The 20704-nt window shown below is 47.9% G+C and overlaps 1 protein-coding gene and 1 long non-coding RNA gene across 6 annotated transcripts in view; one reads left to right on the forward strand and one right to left on the reverse strand.

Annotated features, from left to right (window-relative positions):
• Positions 1 to 1595: 1595 nt before the first annotated feature.
• On the reverse strand, positions 1596 to 5569 carry LOC135268314 (uncharacterized). The gene is made up of 3 exons (XR_010336569.1): positions 3979 to 5569; positions 2820 to 3018; positions 1596 to 2252 (listed from the first exon to the last, which is right to left on the reverse strand). It is a non-coding gene; the product is annotated as an uncharacterized LOC135268314 (long non-coding RNA).
• A 1193-nt stretch (positions 5570 to 6762) lies between these two features.
• TRERF1 (transcriptional regulating factor 1) overlaps positions 6763 to 20704 on the forward strand; it is a 231576-nt gene continuing 217634 nt past the window's right edge. For all 5 annotated transcript variants that reach the window (XM_064361045.1, XM_012448661.3, XM_012448662.3 and 2 more), the window contains exons 1-2: positions 6763 to 6852; positions 7707 to 7791. The gene's annotated coding sequence lies outside the window, so the exon portion shown is untranslated. The remainder of the gene's footprint in view (positions 6853 to 7706; positions 7792 to 20704) is intronic.

The following is a 20704-nucleotide window of genomic DNA, read 5'->3' on the forward strand; positions in this document are numbered from 1 at the left end:
AAACAAGGGTTTGAGAAACACCCTACAACCCTATTGTTTCACTGCTTTCACTTGCCACTGAAAGCGAGGGACTCACTTGCCTCTTGATCACTGGGCCTGCTTCAACAACTGCATTAATTGTATCCATCACTCACTCCTAAAGCACACACTGGATTTGTGCTATCCCCTTGATTTGGTCCTGTTGCCTCGCTGAGCCTTCATTCTGCAGCAGTGGGTAGAAAGGAAGCAGAGGTGGTATTCCCCCACCCCCATGCTCGTCTCTATTTTTCCATGCCTGCAGTTTGTCCAGTTTTTAAGAAACTCTCCAAAGCTCCACCTCTACTATAAAGAGATGTATTTTATAGAAGGGTTCACTTCTTTGAAGACTTACCAAATATGTTGACTTATCTTTTCCCCAAAATGCACATTTTCTCTTAAAGAGGACAAACTTTCATTTCAAAACGGGGTCATATGTAAAAATCATTCCAGCTGTTTAAACCCAGAGCATGGAAAAATTACTCCAAGAACAATACACAAAGGCTCACTGGGCCTAAAACGTTTCATTTGATTATGAACTGGATACATTTCCATTTCCATTCAGCTCTCATTTGTTCCTGAGATAGGCAAATAACCAGTGTAGCCTCAGAAATGATCCTTCTCTTGGGAAAGCCAGTGGCATTGTGGACAGTCTAGGCAACTGGAAGGAGCCAGAGAGGTCTAGCATCTAAACTGCAAACGAGGGAAGTCAGTCACCATTCTGGATTGGGTGGCAGAACTGTAAGCAGAGCTGAGAATTCCACCAAGTCCTTGCATTCTTGAGGTGTCTCTGCAGTGATGCACATTATCAGGGAAATCCTAACTTTAATTTGCCTGTTCCTCTGTCACCCAGTCCTTCTGCCATTTATCTTCCTGTATGCTGTCCTCTGTGGGATTAAATGAGTCCTTAACAATTACCTGTCTACCTTGCTCTCTTCAGGACTCAGGTCTTATTTATACACTACCCTGAAAGGCTCATAGTAACAAAAATGCCATTTCTACATGCCTGGTATGTACTAGCACTGTGTTTTGATAATTAAAAAAATTTTAGGCTGGGTGTAGTGGGTCATGCCTATAATCCCAGCACTTTGAGAGGCCGAGGTGGGAGGATCGCTCGAGCCCAGGACTTCGAGACCAGTGTGGGCAAAATCGCAAAACCTGTTTCTATAAAAAAAAAAAAAAATAGCCAGGCATGGTGGTGCACACCTGTAGTCCCAGCTACTTGGGAGGCAGAGGTGCAAGGATCACCTGAGCCTGGGAGGTCAAGGCTGCAGTGAGCTGTTATCATGCCACCACACTGCAGCCTGGGTGATACAGCAAGACTGTCTCAAAAATATATGTATGTAATTATTTATAACAATAATTCAACAAGCCTAATAATTTTTAATTTTGATGCTTAAAAAAGATTGTATTTATTTTACTTTTAAATTTATTTCATTTTATTTTTCAACATCATCTCAGAAAATAAATTTATTTCAAATGTATTTGAAACATGTCAAATATTCCACAACAGTAAGGAGACTCACATGTAAAGTTCCATGTGGGAAATGGAATAATGAATAACTTCAACAGTTTTCCATATTTCACTAATCTTGTTTTATTTATTTAGTGTTTTTTGGGGGGACAGGGCTGGAGTATTGGAAAGTGACTTCTAGATATATTTTCACTAAAAATGCCTCATTATGTATCTGTAATAAATAAGAACTTAAAAAAAAATAACTGCAATGCCATTATCATGTCTGACAAAATGATTAATTTCTTAATATCTGATAGTATGTCCACATTTGCTTTGTCTCAAAAATGTCTTTTAAAAAAATATTTAATTTGTTTATTCAAATCAAATCCACACAAGATCTAAATACTGCATTTAGTTGTTACTAGGCATTTTGGAAGTCATTTATTTACATGTATTTAACCTTCATGTTAAACCAGCGCAGAAGGTATGGTCCCAGCTCAGAGAGGTTAAGAAACCTTACTAAGGTCTCATTGCTGGCAGGCGCTGGACACAGAATTTGAATTAAATCTGCTTAACTCCAAAGCTTCCATGCCACTCCTTCTGATGCAGGCTACCAGAATTTTTCTTGTTACAGAGAGGCAAAAGGGCCACTATTTAAGAGAGAGGGTCTGGGCGTGGTGGCTCATCTCTGTAATCCCAGCACTTTTCGAGGCCGAGGCAGGCAGATCACTTGAGTCCAGGAGTTTGAAACCAGTCTGGGTAACATGGTGGAACCCCGTCTCTACAAAAAAAAATACAAAAATTAGCTGGGCGTAGTGGCGCACACCTGTAGTTCCAGCTATTGGGGAGGCTGAGGTGGGAGGATCATTTGAGCCTGGGAGGTTGAGGCCGCAGTGAGCAGACTGCTAACCCTGGTTGTCCCCATAGATTGTGCCACTGCACACCATCCTGGGTTACGAGAGTGAGACCCTGTTTAAAAAAACAAAAAGAAAGAAAGAAAAAGAAAAAAAAAAAGAGATAGGGTTTGGGTTCAGGTTGGCCTGGATGCAAATTGGTACAAATTACATAATCTCTCTGAACTTTCATTTCTGTCTGCATCTGTAAAAATGATGAAGATTATGATAAGAATATGCATGTCTGGTATTTAGCACAGTTCGTAGCACATGGAAAGCACTCGATAGATGTTAGCGATTAATGTAGAGGAGGAGAAAGAACCACAGTGTTTAATCATTTGCTTTTGTTAGTAGCTCAAGGAAGTGGTGGCTCATCATTGTTAATAAAGCCTGCTCAGGATTGAGGCTGAAGTGGGGAAGGGTGGGAGTGGGGACAGGATGGGGAGTGGCTCTACCTGGATTGGAGAAAGGAGTTCTGGACATAAAGATTTAAACTGGTGTTGGCGGAGTTCTCACGAGGCCTCAGCTGGAAAACAGTTAAACTTGTCTTCCCAGGTTGCCTCCATAGAAGGAAAACCAAGTGGGTGGCAGACAGGGTGGGAGGGAGACTTCTTGCTGTTTATTTGAATTTGGAACCATGTGAATGCATTCAACCTATTCGAAAAAAAAATTACATTAAAAAATGGTCTTTTGCTATGGGGGTAAGTGCTGAGAATGGTAAGACTAGGGTCTAATGATAATAATAATAATAATTCCATTATATTTTGTGCAGCCTTAGGGGAGCTTCAGTCATGCAGGACAAGTTTTGAACTAAGACTGGGACTTTTTCAGCCTGACTCTGACTTCAAAGATCCAAGTTAATATGTTAATTTCAGTCATCCTCCTTCTGACCCTGATTCTAAGAGTCCAGACCCAGTGCTCATGGGCTTGGTTTATTCATCCTGTGGATTGCCTTCAAGAGTACGCATTGTTGGGAGTCAAGTCTATTAGTAAAATCAGGGATGTATTGTCTGTGCATTTGCCGGTGCTTTCCCACTCCTTTAGGCTATCTATCTATGATCTATCTATCTATCTATCTATCTATCTATCTATCTATCTATGAGACAGAGCCTTGCTCTGTCACCCAGGCTGGAGTGCAGTGGTGTGATCTCTGCTCACTGCAGCCTCAACATACTGGGCTCAAGCCGTCCTCCTGCCTTAGCCTCCCCAGTAGCTGGGACTACAGGCATGCACCACCATGCCTGGCTAATTTTTTATTTTTTGTAGAGACAGGGTCTCTCCACATTGCCCAGGGTGGTCTCAAATTCCTGAGCTCAAGCAATCCGCCTGTCTCATCCTCCCAAAGTGAGATTACAGGTGTGAGTCACCATAGATATTTTTTGATACTTCAGTCAGCTAAGGCTCTGGGGGATCTGATTTTTGAGAGCCCTTGTGAAAGTGGAGGGAAGGTAGACAACCCTCTTCACAAATAATTAAAACTTGCTTGGACTCTGTTCTAAGGCTTTACATAAATTAACTCATTTAAACCTCACAATAACACTGTACTGTAGGTATTAATGTTATCGTTCCCATTTTACAAGCAAAGAAACTGAACGAAGTAGTTGAGTAACTTGCCCAAGGTCAGAGCCTGCACAGCTAACCATCCGGCATTACCATCTCTCTGTTGGCAATGAACAGAGTGGAAGTAGCATGTAGGGTGTAGGGGGTCCTTTGGAGATGACAAAAGCGTCCTTGGCTGTGTAACAGCAAATCCCAACTCTGAAATCCTTTCTTCTCTGCAGCTTCTGGTTTAGGAGCTGGAAAGACAGGCTGTGAATTTCCACATTGACCTGAGGCAATTACCTTATTCTCCGACTAGGTTCCTTATCTGTCCTGGGGAGGAGTTTTAGATTAAAAGGGTGTGAGTGTGCCTGGTGGGAGGTGGAGGGGCTGAGTTTTCTGGGCGGTGCGCAGTTTTCCCAGGTCTCTCGAGGGTGTTTTGAGGTTTTGTCCCAGTCAGCTCCCGCTCAGGTCCCTGGGCGGTGATCGTGGTCAAGCTTAGCTTGGCTGTTCCTCCTCCACTTGGAAAAAGGCCGCCACTGGGGCCAACTCCGGCCACAGCGCTGCTGCCAGGGGACCTCGGGTGGGTCTTTTCCCCTGAGTAGTTAGAGATCAGGGTGTACCCTCAGGAAGGCATCTTGAAGTGACGGTTGAGGCAAACCTTGAAGGTCCAGGAGTTAGTAAGAAGAGGTAGACGGGGGAAGGTTAGGCGCCCCCTCCCCCACCCCTTGAACAAAGAAAGCTCGACGGGGCTTACAATCTCCGAGAAAGAACTGGGCGGGTGGAGAGGTCTGTAGAGGCGAAATCAGAACTTGGCTTTATTCTAAGAGCAATGAAGGAGGGTTTTGAAGGCTTTAAAAGAATGTCATTAGGAGTTTTAGGAAGATCCCCCTCTAGTCGCTTGGGAGGAATGGGTCAGAGGGGGACGGGAAGCTATCGCAGAAAGCAGCCCACTTGGAAGATGACCGCGGACTGAGGAAAAAGGGCGGGGGACACCGAGCATCTGAAGCCTCTTCCAGTCGCCGCAACACTGTGCGCTGTCCCTCGGCTTTCTTTGCTTATGTGGAAGGGCTCCATAAAGGGCTGGGCACGCGCCAAACGCTCATTAAGCGAAATAGCCCAGGTCCCCTCCTCTTTCAGGGACTCTCTGGTCCACGTGCCCCAGAATTGGTAGGGCAGGCGGGAGGACTTCCCAGGGCTGTAGATGGAGAACCGTTACCCCTCAGAAAACACAAAAACCTCGGGTGCTTTTGGCAGCAGGCTCCTCCGTCCATGACCTCATGCTTTAAGCTCCCATATAGCCTCCCTCCGCCCAGTCCACACCCAGCGCCCGAGTGGGGGTGGAGTGGGGGACACTGGCAAAGGTCCGGGTAGCGGGAGGTCATTCTTCCTGAGAGAGATTTTAGGGGAAGAGGAGCAACGATTTTCCCCACGGAAAAAAATGGATGGTGTAACTTTCTGTCGTGCAAAATTTACTGTCTTGCCCTCCACGAGACAAATGCCTCGAACCCGGCTCGAGGTGATCTGTTTAGCTGAACTACCTTTGGTTCACGTTTCCTCGGACCAGGAAAGCAGCTTGGAAATGCAGGGGTCTCAAGCCAGGTTCCCTGGCACCTGGACCGACCACTGCCACGCCTTCGCGGGACCTTGGGGCCGTCCTGTTGTCGCTCCCCGCCCCCGCCCCCGCCCGCGCCCGCGCCGCCGAGGTTTGAACCTTTGGCTCGCCTTTCAGCCCGCGCCCTGCCCCCTGCTCGCAGCTGCTCTCGGTTTGGGTGCAGCGGTTTCCCCCGCAGAGGAGGAGGAGGAGACAGCGCTAGGGAGCGACTCTGGGCTCGGGTTTCCGCACCAATGCTGAGCAGCCCCGGGCGGCCCCCGGCGGCCGTCCCTCCTCCCCGGCACCACGTTCCACAGTCATGGCGCGCGAGGAGGGGCGAGCGCGCGCCGCGGCAGCACCCGCGCCCCCTCTCCTCCCCTCCCCTCCGCCGCCCGGCCCCTCTCCTAGGCAACCTCCCTCCCTGGCGTGCAGCGCCCGCCGCGGCGATGGAGACCCCTCCCCAGAGAGCTGCCCTTCCAGCGCGGTCTACGGCACCCCTTCCCCGCCCCCATCGGGGCGGAGGGATGGAGCCGCGCGCTTCGCGAACTCCAGCCCTTCCCCGGAGCCCCAGCCCTCTCCCAGCCCCACCGAGGCCAGGGTGCGGTGGGGGTAGACGCGGACCGTCTCCTCACAGCCCGCCTCGACCTCGGCACCTTTGCAGACCCTTGGAAAAATAAGCAACCCCCTTCTCAAACCCCAGTGGTTAGCCCGCAAAGCGCGTTACAATAACCGGGACGGCTGTGCAGGAAGCAATCCTGCACTGATCCGGGTTTAAGGCGGCAGCTTCCCGGCCACGCTGCCTTCTCCCCGGCCTCGATTTTCCGGCCAAGCCAGAGAGTCCGCTGCACCTCGGGGCTGACAGGTCCCGCTGGCGCAGGGCCGCAACTGGGCCCGTGTCCCCTGTCCCATGCTGGTCCGGAGACCCGCCAGCCTACAAAAGGTGCAACCTCACGCACACGCAAAGCGCACAAATAAAGTCGGCAGCGCACCGCCGCGAAGGCTGCGAACAATGCGCCGGGGAGCCGGAGCCCGCCGGAGCGCTGCGCCCCGGGGGACAGGGGACGCGGGCGGGGGCCGCGGCGGAGGACCAGCCGGCCGCGGCGCTGGACACCTTACTTCCTGCTTCCCCGCCCGCGGCCAGACCCAGCTCTGCGGAGGGATATCTCTCCCCTCCTCGGTCCCTCTCCCTCACTTCCCCCGCCCTCCCCCCTTTTTGCTCCTGCTCCCCCCACCCCACCCCGCCTTTCTCCTTTTGCAAGAAAATAATTTGACAGTCGATTTGCTGACAGGGGAGGAATTTGCATCCTGGATTTTAAAAAAAAAGGCCGAGAGGAGCTTGGGAACGGTTGCTAGGGGTGGGTAATGGGTGAAAAAAGGGGGGTACCGAGCAGCGGATAAGGAGGGTTAAGGGAGGGGGCGAGGATGGGGAGCAATGCAAAAGGTAAGGCCAGGTTGCCGCGGCTTGGCCCCGAGTGGGCTGCGGCCGGGGGAGGGGCGAGAGATACATATGTATTTCTGTCTCCCCAGCACACCCCCTTCCCTCTAAGCGATGGCTGAGAGGCGGTGCATGCAGATGGGGAGTAAGTTTCCTGAAGGGGAGGGTGGATGCACGCGCGCAGCCCGGCGCTGCAAATTTCCACCGGGGAGGGAGAGCGGCTGGATGCGGAGAGTTTGGAGTTGCTTGCGGCGGAGGGCAGGAAGGGGAGCAGGGCTGGGAAAGGGGGCTGGCGGGCGCTATATCTGGGAGTAAGTTTCCAGCATCGGGAGAGCCTGCACGCTTGCTCACTAGTAAGTTTCTGGCCGGGGAGGGCGCATGGGGAGGAGGAGAGGGAGGGGTGCATGTATATAGAAGGGGGGAGGGGGGAGCAGATTTCCTGCGGGGAGGCTGAATGCATATGGAGAGTAGATTTCCTGACGGGAGGGTGGAGGCGTAGACGGACGGAGTAAGTTTCTTGCTGGGGTGGTGGAGGAGGTGGTGGGTTGGTGCTTTGGAAACCCAAAGCTTCCTACCCCGGGCTGGGGAGCACACTGTTATTGGGGGGCTGGGGGTGGGCAGGGGCCAGGTTCCCTGCTGGGGAGAGGGGCTTGCATCTGGGGAGTATGTTTCCTGGCGGAGCGATATTTGTTTACAGGCTGAGGGCAGTACTGTAAGTGAGTAGCGCTGCGAGAAGGCGGCTGACATAAATTAATATTGAAATTACTCCATCAGCTCTGCTCGCCCCCCATCCCAACCCCCAAGCGGAGACTGGTCTTTTCGTCGGATTGTCCATGCACTTGTTGCAGAAACAGCCAAGGTAGGCAAGAAGCTTATTAAGTTTCATTAAAAAAAAATTAGTTTGGGGATGCTTCTCGAGTAGACGGGGGTGGGGCGGAGTGGGGAGGGAAGAGTGGGGCGGGGGACAGAGAAGGAGAAGTCTCCCCCCCTTTACTTTCACTATGCAGGCAGGCCTTCTCCCTGCTTCCCTTCTTCCCTCTCCCCTCTCTGGGCTGCACAGCATCCCAGCAAAGGGGGAGGGGTGAGGTGGGCGCTATAATTGGCAACCCTGTCTTAAGGGGTAGTGATGGTGGGCTTTCATTTGAGGCTGTGATGTTATAAAGGCTTCATTCTCCAGCTAAGAAACCGCAGGACTCTGCCTTTTGGGGTTTTTGACATGATGCATATGTGTATGTATACGCACTAGCGGGCTCTGTGGGGGCTGGGTATTCCCCAGAAGTTAGTGTGACCACCCAGATGAGAGAAACGTGTAAGGGGGTAAACCTGTTCCTTCACTCCCCAACTTCAGTTTGGAAGACTGGGAAGTTACTGCCGGTGGTATGAAGAAACATTAAAAACCAAACCAAACCACCCATTCACTGGCGGAGGCCGAGAGCACCTGGCAGGCAGCCTCTGGCCAGCACTGGACTGGAGCATGTGCGCCTGCCATCCTTAGGTTACAAGAAAACGCTTTCTAGTTCCTCCGTGTGCCTTCCACCGGCCTGTTAGAGCAGTTTTGTGGAAACTCTTCCCCAGACTAGACGCAGCTTTGGCAAGTGTCCGTGCTGAAGCGGGTGGCTTCAAGTCAGCGTGGCCTGGGCTGTCTTGTGAAGTGCATGGAAGTCGTGCTTAGGAATGACCGCCCCGGGAGTGGCTGAAGAGTTCATTAAAAAATGTCTCCTGAAAACCGTCCAGGTGCACTTTTCAGCAGGTCATGGAGAGCTTTAAGAAGGGGAGTTTTAAGCTGTCCCAGTTAGCACCCACCTTCTGCATCATTGACCTTTTAAGAAAGGAGTTTGGCGATAGGAAGTGTGTTGATGCCCACTGACTGGAGAGGATAACAGCAGGAGTCCTCAGCGCTTAACTAGTTAACCAGCAGCCTTTGCCTCTCCTTGCCTCTGTTTTCTTGGTCCTCAGCCTACTGATTTCTGCAGAACAGTTGTAGGTCTTGGCTGTCAGCTACCTTGAGCTTTAACTTTGCTAGGATAATTTTAGCATCTCGGGTCCAACCCAGAGACGTTTAGTAGGGTTAGGGAGTAGCCACTAGGCAGTGGGGTTAACTAAGGTTGGTTAAGCTTTCTGCAATTCTGTAGACAGGCTCTGCTCTAGCAGGGGAGAAAAATGGGTTTTAAAAAACTCTCTGCACATTGCTGACGGATAGTGCTTTTTTTTCCCCCCCTAACTGTCGTCAGATTTCCAGATTGAGGGTTGATATTTGAGAGTTGAGTTAGTTGGGAATTAAATGTTATTGCTGCTTATCAAATGTTCCTAACAAGGCATTAGTTAAACAAATTAGCTATTATTTTTACCCGACGAAAATCTGAGTCTGCTTGTTGTATTTGCTGGGAGGGTAAACAAAATCTTTATGTATGTTCATTCCAGGGTGGAATTATTTACATGCCTAGCCTCAGAGCCAAGAGCAGTCATTCAGGTTTTTTTCCTTATATTTATGAGATTTATTTTATTGTCTTGCTTTGGCCATTAATCAAGTTAGAGTAGGTTTTTTTTTCTCTTCTACGGAGAATGTTCTTGTAGTAATAAAGGTTTGAAGGCCCATGAATCATAATTCATTCTTTTTAAAATATTGTGGTGATTGTCAGGATCTGATTTATAGGAATTGATACCCGGAGTGACACACCTCTTTGGGCTCCGCCCTTTTAGGCATGTCCATTTTCGTCAAAGGATTGTTTAGAAACCAGCTTGACATCCCAAAAAGAGCGTTTCCTTTCTGTTGTATGAGAAGATTAATTTTGCAGATTCCATAGTAAACATGGGTCTTTTCACAGCTTGGTAAGCAGGCTTCCACATAGCAGGCATGTGTTTTTATCACATAGCATTTATGTGAGCTTGCTGTGAAAACAGTTGTTCTATGAACTGTGTGGAAAGTACTCAGTTTTGCCTCCTTTAACTAGCTTGGGCCTGTGGTTTTTGTTGAGTTAGGAACTTAAAGTGTAAAAGAGGAGACAGTCTGTAGTGTTCTTTACTGCTTATATAATAAAATGTGTGGTCACAAAAAACAAACCTTGTTTATAATTTTCTTTTTCTCCTTCTTTAATGGGTGGGTTGGTCATAATAACCAATCACGTTAGATTCTCCATGAAGTTGATTAGCCAGGAAGTGTTAAAATTGCCTTGTGTTCAATAGTTGGCTTAAGTTTACAGTATTTGTAAAGTGACAAAGAACTTAAAGCTGATTTGATGCTCAAGGCTGGGGAAAACATCACTGGAAAGGAAGGTGGGGAAGGTACCAATTCCTAGCCATTTCTGGGCTTTGGATTTTTTTATCTTAAAAGTACGTGGTTTGATCCATGAGTTCCCTTCTAGCTCTGAAATTCTATGTCTTGTAAGTGAGGTCTCCAGAGGTCTTGACACTCTTCCTGAGCCAACGGCCAGTTGCTTCACGGACTTGGGTGAGCTGATGAACTTCTGTTTTTGTCTTCTCATGGAGAAAGTGGATTTGATCCTTGGTATTCCAGAAAGGACTCTTGAGTGGCCTGGTGATCTTGACCATCAAACACAAGGAAATACTTATGAATAAAAGTCTGCCAGTGTCTTGGACAAAAAAAAATCCCAATTCTATGCGCTAATAGAGAGTAGAGCATGTACATATCCTAGGCACCAAAAATAATTTTTGTTCATCTTAGAAGTTTCTTCTCCAGCCAGCTGGTTAACTTGTTTAGTGCTTGGTCAAGTCTAAGGTTAATTGAGCTCTTATTCCCATGCAGCAGGAGGAGGTAGCTTTGGGGAGAAGTGGAAGGCCAGAAAACCCAGTGTGGCTTTGCCCACTTTCTGTGGGTAATTGTGATTTGGCTGAATATTTGTGATAAGCTTCATGATAATGATATTGTGTCATTTTTATCACCAGGATTCTCTGTATTTCACTATGGGCATTTTTGGGAGAAGCTCTTGATGTTTTTATTGACTTTGGACATTGACATGAAAAGTAAGGCTTTAGGGCCGGGTGGTGGCTCATATCTGTAATCTCAGCACTTTGGGAGGCCAAGGCAGGCAGATCACTTGAGGTCAGAAGTTCAAGACCAGCCTAGCCAAGATGGTGAAACCCCATCTCTACAAAAATATAAAAAATAGCCAGGCATGATGGTGGGTGCCTGTAATCCCAGCTACTTGGCAGACTGAGGCATGAGAATTGCTTGAACACAGGAGGCAGAGGTTACAGTGAGCCAAAATCATGCCATTGCACTCCAGCCTGGGCAACACAGCAAGTCTCCGTCTCAAAAATACAAAACCAAAAACAATAACAAAAAAAGAAAAGTAAGGATCTAGGCAAGTGGCTCATACCCCAGGCAGTGTAAGTGGGTGTTCATGGTCCTTCTCTAAAGGCAGTTGGAATTCATCTCATTTTATTTCTCACCTCTCTGTGTGGCTGAGGGAAGAGGGAGGACTAGAATCATCTGGGATCTTGTGGATTAATGATATTTCTGAATTTGCATGTTGGAGGGAAACCAATAAAATAGGAGAACTAATATATAGTTGATTCCTTTTGTGGAGAGAGGAGGACAAGAACAGCTGGATTCCAGTTTCTGGCATGCATTGCCACAAGGATGCTGTGGGCATTTTTAAGGAATAGTATAGTCTCAGTAACATGAGTTTGACCCCAGGGCTCTCTTAGTAAATCTTTTCTTCTGCGCTAAAGAAAACACAGCAAAAAGTCTCTGTGATATTTTCTAAGAATTTTAAGTTCTCAGAGTCGCTGTTTATAGTAATTTGGGTTTACTGAAGAAACAGATGATTCTTGGTTTTTCCTCATGGAAGACAATGAGCTGGCATGGGGTGACATATGCTGAGCTGTTGGGGTGTTGGCTTAGCAACATAAACATTTCTTTTTAAATGTTTGGTAGAGCAGGAAGGGGACAAAGAACCCATGTGCTTAAATAACAGTGATAACTCTGGGCTCAAAGAACAAGGGTTTTTTTTTTTTGTTTTTTTTTTTTTTTTTTTGAGTCAAGAGTCTCACTCTGTCACCCAGGCTGGAGTGCAGTGGCTGGATCTCAGCTCACTGCAGCCTCTGCCTCCCAGGTTCAAGTGATCCTCCTGCCACAGCCTCCCAAGTAGCTGGGATTAAAGGCATGCACCACCGTGCCCAGCTATTTTTTTTTTGCTTTGCTTTTTTTTAAAAAAATTTTATTTTAGTAGAGACAGGGTTTCATCATTTTGATCAGGCTGGTCTTGAACTCCTAGCCTCAAGTGATCCACCTGCCTTGACCTCCCAAAGTGCTGGGATTACAGGCATGAGCCACAGCACCTGGCCGCAGAACAAGGTTTTTTTTTAATGCTATAAGCAGCCCTGGTTTCTTTCATACATGCGGCAGCTTCTTATTGAGCGCTTAATATATGTCAGGCGCTGTGTTAAAGCTCCAGAAATACATTGATAATTAAAAGAGAAATAATCATCTCTCTCTACCCACACCCCTACCCTTACCACTACACTTATTGCAGGCAGACATGTAAAGAAATATAACTTGCCCACTGTGATCAGTACTCTGATGAAACCACAAGTGCAGTGACTTGGATGGATTTTATTAGAGTAGCCTGGAAAGGCCTCTCTGAGGTTTGGGGGTCGGGGGAGACAGCACATGATGCAGAGCAGAGCCTGTGTAGAAGGACTTTGGTTTTGGGGAGACCTCAAAGAGGCACAGATATTCAAGATGAAGGAGAGAGGGCTGCATGAGATGACTGTGTGGGACTCTCTGGGCTTTGAAAAGGTTTGCATTTTGTTTGGAGTGTAGTGGGAAGCCATTGAAAGTTTGGCGTAGGGCCAAACATGGTGGCTCACGCCTGTAATCTCAGCACTTTGGGAGGCTGAGGTGGGCGGATCTCCTGAGGTCCAGAGTTCAAGACCAGCCTGGCCAACATGGCAAAACCCTGTCTCTACTAAAAATACAAAAATTAGCCTGCGTGGTGGCAGGCACCTGTAATTCCAGCTACTCAGGAGGCTGAGGCAGGAGAATCACTTGAGCCCGGGAGGTGGAGGTTGCAGTAAGTGGAGATGGTGCCACTGCACTCCAGGCTGGGTGACAGAGCGAGACTTTGTCTCAAAAATAAAAACAAAAAACAAACAAAGAAAAGAAAGTTTGGAGTGGGAAGTGACAGCCCCTAACTCGTGTCTAAAGGGGATTGCACTGGTGGAGAAGAGAGCTGAGAAAGGCAAGTTTGGAATTGGAGAGCACAGTAAAGAGGCAGTCGGGGCAGTTGGAGGAGGCGAAGGAGGTGCGTGGAGAGGAGTGGGTGGGCGTGAGATGCTCATTAGGAGTAGAATGGTCAGGGCTGCGGTGCAGTAGGGAGGAGGACCTACAACTCCGACGTTTTTGGCTTGTGCACTTGAGTAGATGGTTGTTTGCTGAGATGGAAAAAGATTGGGAGAGGGAGGCGGGCAGAGTCAAGATATTTTAGTTGGGGCACCACTAAGTTTGAGGTGCCTGTTAGACTCAAAGTAAAGACGTCAAGTAGGGTAATCTGGCGTACCATCTAGCATGAGGTAAACATGCGGGAGCCATCAGCATAGAGGGAGCATTTAAATGCAGGAGAGTGGACAGAATGCCCTAAGGAGCCTGTAGAGAGAGAAGGACAGGCAGCGTGAAGGGGGTCTGTGTCGTGTGTGTGTGTGTGTGTGTGTGTGTGTGTGTGTAGTGTTTCATGAGACTGATAAGGCTAGAAAAATCACCACTGAATTTGTTTCATTTGTTTGTTTGTTTGTTTTTGAGATGGAGTCTCGCTCTGTTGTCCAGGCTGGAGTGCAGTGGTATGATCTTGGCTTACTGCAGCCTCCTGGGTTCAAGCAATTCTTTTGCCTCAGCCTCCCAAGTAACTGGGACTACAGGCATGTGTCACCACAACTGGCTAGTTTTTATATTTTTAGTAGAGATGGGGTTTCACCATGTTAGCCAGGCTGGTCTCAAACTCCTGACCTCAAGTGAACCACCCACCTTGGCCTCCCAAAGTGCTGGATTACAGGCATGAGCCACTGCACCAGGCCCTGGATTTGGCAAAATGGAATCTATATGTGACTTGTGAAGAACAGTTTCAGTGGAATGAAGGATGAGATGGGACCACGATTGGAGAAGGTTGGGAGGGCATTGTGAGCGAGGAGCTGTGGACGGCATGTATATTCAACTCTTCGGCAAAATTTGGCAGTGAAGGGCAAGGAGCAGAGAAATGGAGTGGGAGCCGGAAGGACGTGCACAAGGGAAAGATGTATTTTGGAAGGGGTGGTAATTTGTGTGCTGATGGGAAAGATCAGTGGAGAGGGAGTGATTGATCAAGAGAAACGAGTTGGGTCAGTTGAGCAAAAAGCCGGTGAGAAGGTCTGAGGGGAAGATCTGGCCTTTGCCAGGGGGTGGGGGATACTTTGGGGACTTGCTCCATCATGACAGGGGAGAAAAACTGATAAGGGGACAGGTGCTAAGGAGTGGGCAGGCAGGCGACTCTGTGGAGGGCCCAGATACTTTGCCCCGCCAGGTTGAGGCTAAAGAGTGGGCAGGCAGGGGACTCTGTGGAGGGCCCAGATGCTTTGCCCCGCCAGGTTGAGGCTAAGGAGTGGGCAGGCAGGGGACTCTGTGGAGAGCCCAGATGCTTTGCCCCCCCAGGTTGAGGCTAAGGAGTGGGCAGGCAGGGGACTCTGTGGAGGGCCCAGATGCTTTGCCCCCCCAGGTTGAGGCTAAGGAGTGGGCAGGCAGGGGACTCTGTGGAGGGCCCAGATGCTTTGCCCTCCCCAGGTTGAGGCTAAGGAGTGGGCAGGCAGGGGACTCTGTGGAGACCCAGATGCTCTGCCTCCCCAGGCTGAGGCTACCCTGTCCCTGCGAAGGAGTTTGGACTTAGGACTCAACACCAGCCAGAGACTCAAGGGTTAAGACTGCATCAGAAATGGTACTGCATTTTTCTGAACATTTGACTGCGTTACTGAGCCGCACAGAGGAAAGAGTGAATTCTTTAGCTTGGAGAAAAGAGTCTTCAGTTAAAGTAATTTGGGCCTCACATTAAATTTATTTGAAAACTATGATTGGAAAAAGACTTCTGCGATTTTTCAGCCCTGTTCAGAGTTGGTGGGTACTGAGCAAGAAGCTCAAAAGAAAACAAAACAAAACAAACGAAAAACAAAAGCAAAGGGCCGCCCCTTGTTTAGGCTGTCTTTCACAGAAAATATCCCATGGACTGCCAGCCTCGGTGGCTCCCAGCCATGGGTTCTGCATGGGAGGTGGGTGGAGGAGGAGAGAGTCGGATCTGGATGGAGGTCCAGCTCTACACCAAGGCTCTGGACTAGTCGGCCTCTGAGCCCGTCTCTGCATCTGTGAAAAGAGGGCCGATACCACCTTTGCCTCTCCTCTTCAGGTTGTGAGGGGGATTCGGATCATGTATGGAAAGTGCTATGTCAACTTTAAGAGGTGTACAGCACAGGCAGCTGAGAGGCGACTTGATCTTCAGCCAGGTCTCCTTTTCAGATATAAAATCTGACAGCCAGTGAAACATTTCCCTCGTCCACTCCCGCTGTTGTTCCCTACATGTAGCTGCCTTCTATTTGGGGTTTTCAAGTTCTCTGTGATCCCTTTAGCGAAACTGCTCTTCTTGCTGACCTCAGAAATGCTGGCTGTGCAGTGCCAGTCAATACAGGTTCAAATTCTGATTCCATATTCAGAATCTAGGACCTGCCCACCCAAAGGGCCACATAAAGTTGGTTTGCTCCCCAAAGAACCCTGTGAACTGGGTGCAGGGAACCTTGAACCTACCCCAAGAAACCTGACCGAGGTTCTATGGTCTTAGCTGTCTTCATTTTCGTACAGTGTTTGTTTTGCAAATAAGGATTGTGCTATAAAGCAAAATCTACCTAAAAGCCCTTAGTCTTACTATGTATGCTAGAAAGTCAATTCTCATTTGAAAAAGATATCCAGTGCTTTTCACTAATTGGGCCCCTGGCCTCTGCCTAAGAAGATGAAACTTTATTTATTTATTTTAAAATTATCTTTATTATGAAAAAAACTTTAAACATACACAAAAGCAGAGAGACTGGTATAATCAACTCCCTTGTACTCATCACCTAGATTTAGCAGTTAGTAAGATTTGCCACACCCATGGATGATGGGGCTTCTTCCTGTATTTGTGTAATAAATACATGTTGTTGATTTTGAAAAACAGTGGAACTGATATCAATTTGGTTTCACAGAGAGAAGGAAGAAATCAACGAAAGATCAGAGGAAGTGAAGGCCATCACTAAAATAATTCACGTTTTATATTATAGTTCCAAAGCCTCTTTGACGTGTCTAATTTGTGTCCTGCAACAACCAGAGAAGGTAGATATCCTCATTTTATAGCTGAGGAAACTGAGGCTAGAGAGATAAAATTGAAAAATAAAAACAAATGATCAACCCAGAGTCACATGTCCAGCCGGCATCCAAAGCCCTGATTTAATGCCAAAATTTGAATGGTCTTCGAATTTTGTGCACTCTGAAATAGATAATGCTATACAGCATTAAATAAAAGAATGTGGTACAGAATATATGTAAAAGATCGTGGAAACCAGGAAGATCATCTGGGTGTTTTGGGCTTATAACTTCAATGACCTTAGTTGGAAATACTCAGATAATTTAAGCATGTTTTGGGCATTACATTTTTTTTCAAAACTTAAATTGTCTGACTTCATCATTCTGGAGCACAAGGCTTTAAGGCTGTCTTATAATGAAGGCCGAGACTTGACTTTAACAAACTGGGCAGCTATTCGCCCTCAGTCTCCTACTGTCAGCTCTGTCCCTTCTGTGGGGCCCCTCAGCAGAGGTACCTGGGTGGTCCAGTGGTCATTTCTAGATGGTGTGGCCTCTAGCCCCTGGGCTCTGACTTTGGCGATAACGTGGCCCTGGAGAGCTTGCTCCCTCTGAAAGAATCCTTCCTGAGGGCCCCTAGGGGTCTTTGTCATTACAGAGGCTGCTCCTAGGGCCTCTCTTGGTCTTTGAGAAACTGCCCCCAGTCTAACTCCTTTGAAAGTTTTTTTTTTTTTAAAGGAAAAGAAAAAAAGATGGAGTAAGGATTTTTAATAGGAGTGTCGTCTGAGTTCTCTCTGTTGTCATTACAATAGGAGATACCAAGCTCCCTTAAATTCAACTGAAGGACACCAGTAATGAGGCTGATTCTGAAGTATTGGGGCTTGAGTTCGCTTTTCTTTGTTAATTGGGTGAATACATGTGAGCTGAGGGGTTTTCAGGGGGAGCCGCAGTAGGTAAGGACATTTAGGGGCCTCTTTCCTTTTGAAGAGTCTGAGCTTCTTTAGAAGCCAGTATGGAATTCAAACCTCGCAGACACTCATTCCTTAAGTCTTTCTTGATGGCTCTGTGTGCTTGGGCCTGGCCAGGGCAGTGGGTGGGCTAGAAGGGGCTGTTCCTAGGCTCCTGCGGCCCTTGGCTTATAATGCTGCTGCTGTCATTCTTACGGTGGGGCGTGTCTTTCACCCCTCTGGACTGGGAGCTTGGGGAAGGCAGAACTGGGTCATCACTCATTTCGGTACCCCCCAGCATCTAGCAAAGAGCCTGATACTAGTTAGTGCTGTAAAAATGCTTACTTAAGAATCAGCTGGGTTTTTTTTTTTTTTGTTTAAGTTTTTTTTTTTTTTTTTTTAAACCTCTGGTTTTCTCCCCTTTGGTTCTTGATGGAAGGAGAAATCCAGGCTTCTCTGCTACCAGGCCCAGGGCAGCCACTGAAGAAGACCAGACCTGAGAAATATTTTCTTCCCCCTTGCCTTGCGGTGGCCTTGCAGCCTTTAGCTGAGCTCTCGAATGCAAATGCTGTCCCATCCCCCAGCCCTTTTAATAAGTGACATTTTGTTAAATCAGTTATTCAAGGCCTTATCTATATTTCTGTCTGTGCTGGCTTAGTCAAAATAGGAAAGAGACTGAATATTAGATTTCTTCACCCACCCCCTCCTCCTTCCCCTTTGAGCAACTCTACGTAAGATTTCTGATAGAGGAGGGGTGATGTGTCCTTGAAGAAGTAAATGCTGCGTGCAGAAAATATGTAGAGGGCTTTGACTTGTAGCAAATGCTGTTTTTCAGCAGCTGTGATTTTTCCATTTTTCTTTTTCTTTCTGTTTTGATTAGTGGAACTCATTGTGCTCCAGGGTTGGGATTGCGTTGGGGGAGGGTACAGAGGGAACAGCATTTACTGGGAGAGCTCGAGTTGGGGAGGGGAAAGGAGAGAAGGGATTTATTGAAAATATATGTCTACTTCTGCTATGATAAAGTGGCAGGCATGTAAAAATGCAACCGGGAAATCATTATTGTGGTAATGTAGGCAGAGCTCGGCTTTCTCATTAACAGAGCTTAGCCCACGTGGAGGAGGAGGGGGCAGCCGGGCTACTTTGAGAGTTGGGGTATTCAATAATAGCACAAACTCGGGGGGTTGTCTCCATCCCCGCTTCTCGCCCCCTCCAGCTGCCTTCTCCTTTCTTTCTCCAATTGGTTTGTAACCTTTTAAAAGCTGCTTGTTGGATTTTGTGGTCTCCTTCCTCACTCACCCCTGCCACCCCAAAATGCTGTAAGGACTGTTTAATTTTTAAAGTTAGAGGGAATTAAAATAAATTTTCTCTTGGGAATTCGAGGAGAATTTTGGCAACGCATTGTGAGTCAGAGATTGGGTATCTTTTGCCTCCCAGAGCGCACCAAGAAGAGCTTATTTAGGGGCTCAGAAATTTGCATATGCCGTGGGGGTATCAGAATTAGGGCTCCAGGTCGCTTTAGTTGTAGTAACTGCTATTTATAGAAGGCTTACCATATGCCTGGCCTTGTGCGGGTATTTTAGTCATTTCATCCTCTTAAAATTGTAAGAAGCAGATGTGATGCCCACTTTCCACTTGAGGAAACTGAGGCTCGGGGGGATTTCAGCAACTTGTTTAAGGACGGGTGCTGAGTGGCGGAGCTGGTATTCAAACTCAGGACCCACCCCAAAGACTGACTCCTGATCCTTAGATTATGCTGCCTTTAGAAATTGCCTAGTCATTGTATGCTTGCTATGTACAGACCTCTAGATTCCAAGAACCTCAGCAAAATATCTAGAGCTGCCAATGAGGCCTGTGGTTGACAGCTATGGGTAGAGCGCTCAGGATGTTGAAGAGAATCTTTCCTGAGCGCCTGGAGTGAGCTGTTATTCTAAGAAAGGTCAAGGGTCTCATATCCTTGTTAGAAGAGATGAGTGCCTGCCAGGCCACGGTAGGTGGCTTTGCTGACATCCCTGCCAGGCCACGGTAGGTGGCTTTGCTGACAACTTGTTCATAAGCATTTATTGAGTGCCTGCTGTATACCAGCATTGTTCCAATGGCTGGAATTGTCAGGACAAATAGGAGCTCAGAGTCTAGTGGAGGACTGTCATGTGAACATGGAAATATGACACACAGTGTGACACCTGCCAGAAAAAGGCAGCATTTCTGAAGAAGTTCACAGGACATACTATCTGGAGCAGCTAGGCTTATCCCTCTGTCTTTGTTTGGCCTACTATAACGAAAATATTGTAGACTGAGTGTCTCAAACAACAAACTTTTATTTCTCCCAGTTCAGAGGCCAGGCAGTCCAAGAACAAGGCAGGGGCAGGTTTGGTCTTAGATGATCACCTTCTCACCGGGTCCTCACATGGCGGGATGAGCAGGGGCACCCTCTCTTTATTTGTTTGTTTTGGGGTTTTGCTTGTTTGTTTTGGAGTCTCTTTTGTTTATTTATTTATCTTTTAATTTTTGAGATGGAATCTTGCTCTGTCACCCAGGCTGGAGTACAATGGTGCGATCTCAGCCCACTGTAACCTCCGCCTCCCTGGTTCAAGTGAGTCTCCTGCCTCACCCTCCTGAGTAGCTGGGGTTACAAGTGCGCACCACCATGCCTGGCTAAGTTTTGTATTTTTAAGAGAGATAGGGTTTCACCATGTTGGCCAGGATGGTCTCGATCTCTTGACCTCGTGATCAGCCCATCTCAGCCTCCCAAAGTGCTGGGATTACAGGCATGAGCCACCGCACCCAGCTGACTTCCAGCTTCTTAACAGCATACCATGTCTTGTTTATTGTGTCCCCAGTACCCATCCTGGGGCCTGGCACATGCTGTCTCAGTGATAGTTGCCAGGTGATGAGGCTGTTCAGGGGAGCAGGGATTGGGCAGGGAGAACCCAGTGTCATGTTATGGAGTATAGTTCTGACGTTGTAGGCTGCAGGGGAATCACTGAAGGTTTGGAGTTAGGAAGTGTGTGTCAGGGAGTGGGGTCCAGTCTGGAAGGGTTGAGTCTGCAGGCCAGGAGACCTCTTAGGAAAGTGTTGGAAACAGGGCAAGTGGCAGTGATTTTGAAGGAGAAGCTTTGCCGTCTTTCTACGACACGGCCTCCTGCCATTTCTCTCTCCATCTCTCCTGCTCTTTTTCGGTTTCTAAGGGGCACTTTCACTTCTGTGTCCATCTCCTTTTTTTCCTTGAGGCCCCTGGCCACGTACTCCATGACACTCCCTTTCCACTCTCCACTCTGTGGTTGGCCTGCCCTCCTTCCCCTCCCCTCCCATCCTCTGGTCACCTGTGTGATTCCCTTCAGGGCACGCCGTATGCTGTATCCTCCCATATCTAAACCCTTCTGATCTAATCTGCACAGAGGTGAGTAACACAGAGCCTGGGGGTTCTGTCTTCTTCAACCTGTACCTGCTCCTTCTGTGAGGACACTTTTAGGGGCTTACATTTAAAAGCTTGGAAAGAGTTTTAAAAAGGCAAGTAGCTG

The sequence above is a fragment of the Aotus nancymaae genome, unplaced genomic scaffold, assembly GCF_030222135.1.
Source record: "Aotus nancymaae isolate 86718 unplaced genomic scaffold, 86718_ANA_hifiasm-v0.15.2.pri h1tg000040l, whole genome shotgun sequence".
NCBI lineage: Eukaryota > Metazoa > Chordata > Mammalia > Primates > Aotidae > Aotus > Aotus nancymaae.